This window comes from Nylanderia fulva, unplaced genomic scaffold, assembly GCF_048542155.1.
Source record: "Nylanderia fulva isolate GAGA-0341 unplaced genomic scaffold, ASM4854215v1 Scaffold24, whole genome shotgun sequence".
Taxonomy (NCBI): Eukaryota; Metazoa; Arthropoda; class Insecta; order Hymenoptera; family Formicidae; genus Nylanderia; species Nylanderia fulva.
The window spans coordinates 3104298-3110297 of NW_028190304.1; positions in this window are offsets into that span (position 1 = coordinate 3104298).

The following is a 6000-nucleotide window of genomic DNA, read 5'->3' on the forward strand; positions in this document are numbered from 1 at the left end:
TCGCGTAAAAGATATAAAATAAATTAATATTATTTCGTATACGATTTTAATTACTCTCTCAACGTATGCGATAAAGGAACAGTCATCACTTTTCAGCTTAGAACGTTAGTTGAGAAACACCTCTCGCGGAAACTTTTTTACGTTATTGCACCTAAAATTATTATGTGATGTCGCAAATCCAGACTCAGAGGAGATACGCCTTATAATAAAGCCTAACTCTCGACAGGATGCAAGTTGTTTCCTTTAATTTGAAACGGAATTCGTATATACAATTATCATAAAAATCTCAAGCTGTTTCTTTTCATATTTTGTTACTTAACAAGCATTAATCTGCTTTCTGTCTTATTGATCTATAATTTCACGTCGCTCCATTTTTGTATAGCACAACGAAATATATTCTCGAATATATTGCATAATGCCACTATATATGCGCTATGAGAGATTTTATATGATTACGTAAAAAACAAGACAGAAAGAAAGTGAAAGAGACGGGAAATCGAATTATAATAATATATAATATATATATATATATATATTACGTATATATGATTTGCACTAATGCATATACATAGAATCTTATGTTATTTGATTATAAAGAAAGATAGTACACTATTTCTATATATTGTATTAACATATTCAATTTTCTCTTCCTTTCTCTTCCTAGATCTTTATCGATCAACACTTAATTCATAATTCATTATGAGAATTTTATAATTCAATTGCGTTAAAGAAGAGTGATACTTTTGTTTTAATCAAATTTTTTCCAATGAATTTAAGGCGATCTTTCCCATTGTTTCCCAACTTGCAGAAACGTATTAATCTGCATATCATCGCGCACGCATCGCGGTATAATTTTCAACCGCGCTATTCTCGCCAAGTGCAACATTATACGGCAAAGTAGTTAACGTTACGGGAAACTGAATCGTGACGGTGCAATTTCCCTCGCGTTTATATCCCCAGACGAGGAGAACAAAAAGCCTCGCACACGGAAAAATCGCGCTCACGTGAGGGGACCGGCAAAAGTAGCTAGATAAGTAGGTAGACCGCGCGCGCGAAAGTCGATGCACTTTTACGTTGCGCCGGTAGCGATGCATAAACGCGATCCTGTATCGAGGAAGTGCTCATAGTCAGGTAATGCGTAATCGCGGTTATTGCATTGCGAACAGCACTGCGCTGGACGATGATATTACGACACTGTTCGTGCATACGATTATACGAGCCTTCAGATCTTTGGTAGGAAAAGCTTTCAAAGCTTTACCGCGGTGCATAAAAGAAACAACGCGACGAGAGACGAGAGATAAATTAATGCATATATTCTTATAAAATACAAGACACTACTCTTCTGATTTTAGTCTTTGACTGATCTTTCTTCAAATCTTTCTTTTTTCTTGTGCTGATTTAATTACTGATTTTTGTGTGACAAATAATTAAAAAATTAAACTCTTTAATATTTTTATTAATAATAATCGTTCTTGACATCTTAAAATTATAATTTTATTTTAATTTCACAAGTATGTTTCCTTTTTATTATTTTGTAATATTGTTAAGTAAAGTAATTTTTTTATTGTATTAATCTCTGTACTGTATTTTTTCTCTATGTATATCTAGATCACTTGATAAGTACTCAAAGAAGGGTCGAAACGTTGTGATTTAATAAATAATATTTGCCAGTACGGTCGAGAGAACAGTTTTACTTTTTTAAACTAGAAAATTGTTGAAATTATTGTGATCTTTCTCCAAATCTTTTTTTTCTTGTGCTGATTTAATTACTGATTTTCGTGTGACAAATAATTAAAAAATTAATCTCTTTAATATTTTTATTAATAAATGCTTATTTTGTCTATTTTATGTAAATTATATTAAACTAGAAGATTGTTGAAATTATTATAATCTTTCTTCAAATCCTTTTTTTTCTTGTGCTGATTTAATTACTGATTTTTGTGTGACAAATAATTAAAAAATTAATCTTTTTAATATTTTTATTAATAAATGGTGTATGCTTATTTTTTTATTTTATGTAAATTATATTAAACTAGAAGAATTAAAAACGTAGATATTTGAGAATCGCTAGACAGAATTTAAAAAAGTAAAACGCTTCTCTCGACCGTACTGGCAAATATTATTTATTAAATTACAACGTTTGATCCTTCTTTGAGTCCTTACTTATTACTTAAATTGTTGATATTTTTTTGTAAGTTAATAGCGTTATTATTTTTCTTAATAAAAAACATTTCAGCGAGTTCTCTTTTTCTTACGTGTTTTTCACTGTGCAAAATAACCGGCGAAGTCCAGTCAAAATCGTGATCGAATTCAATTTTATGTTTGCTGATAACTGATAATTTACTCGAATGCATTTTGATGTTGCTGAAATGTTCTTTTACACGTGTACATAGATGTCTTTTTGTTTGTCCGATGTATGACACGTTGCAATCATTACAATTAATTTCGTAAACTACTTCAGTCTTTTTATCTGTAGGCAATCTATCCTTGCCGAGTGTAATTAAATGATTCGGTTTTTTAGGAATATTATGAACAACATTAAATCCGATATTTTTAAAAATTCGATCGATATCGCCTAAGCTATTAACATAAGGTAGTAAAATGAAAGGAGATTTATCAACAATATCTCGCTCATTACTCGATTTATTCATGTTTCTGTGTTTTAAAAAATTAATCTTTTTATTAACCCAACGATCAATTACATGTTTAGGAAAGCAGTTATTAAATAAAATCTGTTTCACGATATTAATATTCTTGTCATGAAACTGGTCATTAGATAAGAGAATCGCGTGATCTACAAGATTAAACATTGTGTTCATTTTATATTTAAAAGGGTGATTGGAAAAGAAATTCATATATCTGTTCGAACACGTGTTCTTCCTGTACCAATTTGTTACAAGCTTTTCATTTGATCGAGAGATCGTTGTATTCAAAAAATTAATACATCCGTCTGATTCCGTCTCATATGTAAAAATTAAACGGTGGTAATAATTATTAAAGGTATTAATTATTTCGTGGATTTTGGTCTTTGGAATAATAGCAAAAATATCGTCAACATATCTATAATAAGTCGGAACATTGAAACTAAGTTGACTTAAACAACGTGTTTCGAGATCATCCATCACCATGTCTGCCAAGATGGGTGAGAGAGGAGATCTCATAGGACTACCAAAGATTTGTTCGTAATATTGTTCATTAAAGCTAAAACTAGTAGAATATAGAATAAATTCGACGGCATATCAGAACTGAGCAAGACTGAAATCCGTATTTTGAGAAATGTCACTCCATCGTTTCTCAATAGCGCGTAAAACCAATTTTGGAATATTAGTGTATAGACGTGTCATACATCGGAGAAACAAAGAGACATCTATGTACGAGTAAACGTGTAAAGGAACATTTCAGCAACATCAAAATGCATTCGAGTAAGTTATCAGTTATCAGCAAACATAAAATTGAATTCGATCACGATTTTGACTGGATTTCGCCGGTTATTTTGCACAGTGAGAAACACGTACGAAAAAGAGAAATCGCTGAAATGTTTTTTATTAAGAAAAATAATAACGCTATTAACTTACAAAAGGATACCGACAATTTAAGTAATATTTACGACAAAATAATAAAGATCGTTTAGTCTCTTATAACTCGTCTAAGAGTCTTGACGTGTTGTCAAACCGACACTATATTTGTTCTTGACATCTTAAAATTATAATTTTATTTTAATTTTACAAGTATTCTTGTGCTGATTTAATTACTGATTTTTGTGTGACAAATAATTAAAAAATTAATCTTTTTAATATTTTTATTAATAAATGCTTATTTTGTCTATTTTATGTAAATTATATTAAACTAGAAGATTGTTGAAATTATTGTAATCTTTCTTCAAATCTTTTTTTCTTGTGCTGATTTAATTACTGATTTTTGTGTGACAAATAATTAAAGAATTAATCTTTTTAATATTTTTATTAATAAATGCTTATTTTGTCTATTTTATGTAAATCATATTAAACTAGAAGATTGTTAAAATTATTGTGACCTTTCTTTAAATCTTTCTTTTCTTGTGCTGATTTAATTACTGATTTTTGCGTGACAAATAATTAAAAAATTAATTTTTTAATATTTTAATTAATAAATGGTGTATGCTTATTTTTTTCTATTTTATGTAAATTATATTAAACTAGAAGATTATTGAAATTATTGCGATCTTTCTTCAAATCTTTTTTTTTCTTGTGCTAATTTAATTACTGATTTTTGTATGACAAATAATTAAAAAAATAATTTTTTAAATATTTTTATTAATAAATGGTGTATGTTGATTTTTTCTATTTTATGTAAACTTTATTAAACTAGAAGATTGTTGAAATTATTGTGATACAAGACACATTATTTTGCGAGATTATAAGAAAGATAAAGATATTCGATATGGGATATTTCGCTATCAATCAACTCTTGAACGATAAAACGAGTTTGATCTTTCGTTTCTATCACGTAATATGCAGTTTGCTGGAGATATTCTACTTCCGATGAAAGTTAAATTTATAGTTTTGCCGAACAATAAAGATTGTTACTTTAACGATGAGTTTAACCATGTTTTTTTTACGACGCACTTTATAAGAATTCCGCGAATTTTTCGATATTACACGCAAGAGATATTAAAGTATAATGATCTCATTGAATTATTCTAGTTTATTTGTGCCACGATATTACTTATACCTATCAGTTGCGACTTTTCCACGAATTGATATATTATTACTAGCATAATTAGGCAAAGTGATGTGGACAGGAATGAAACTTTCAGACATTGCAACTAAAAATAGTTACTGCAGAAAACTGCAGTTATTATACTATATTAAACGATATTGAATATAAAACTGTGGTTTGTGGTTAATATTGGATCCGGTTAGTGCGTTTGACTGGTCTGATTAAGTAAGTAGAAAGAAGTAATAACGTGTTCGTGTATAATTTTTGAATTGATAAAAAAATATGCACTTTTGTATTATTATAAATGCACCAAATAATGCATAAACTACAAATTAAAGTATATAAAAACAATTTTGACAATTTCTATAAATAAATGTTGCAAATATTTTTAAGAATATTTTATCAACTATTTTTTTCACACTTACCAGAGATAAATCGATACATTAAATACACCAGTTAGGATATTTACTAATTACATTATTTGAAAATATTCTAGCTTCGATAATATTGACTTATATAAGTTGATATTTATTTGTTTGTTACGTATTACAATAATTAGATTTATTGAAGATTTCAAGATTTATTGAAGGTTTCAAAGGTAATTTTAGCCATAACTTTAGTATAATTATGAAAAAATACTATAAATTATATTTGAAAAATGTGAGCTCTAATTAGAACCATTCAATATAGTAATTTATATAATCCATTCTTTTTACTCTTTAGGATTTACCTCCGTATTTTGGATCGATATAATGGCAATTTACTCCTGCTGCTCGGCTAACCTCAGATTTATTACTATTTCGCACGTACAAGAATTAATGTGCAATTTAGCTATGATCAATTATTTCTAATTGCACGTAATAATAGACTCAGATATATTGTTTACGTAATTACTGCATTTATTATACAACGGTGGCATTATATGAAATAATATATATGTTATAGGAACTATAACTATTATAAATTTGGAAATACATTTAAAAACTAAAATTAAACATTTTTGTATGGGATTGATATTAAACAAAATTAATCTTTCTCTTTCTCTCGCTTTTAATGTTGTAACAAAATTTAATGTTCGCCTTGATAAATAAATATATAGATAAGAGATCACTTGTGAAGCAATAAATAACAAGAAAAAATGAAATGCAAATATAATTAAACTTCTAACAAGATATGTTAAATTCTATATCATTTAATTAATCATCAAATTCAGTTAAAACAATGTTAATAACAATTATATCTTCTGGAAATCACTATTTCCATTCTATTGTTATTTCATCAAATATGTAAATAAAAAATAAC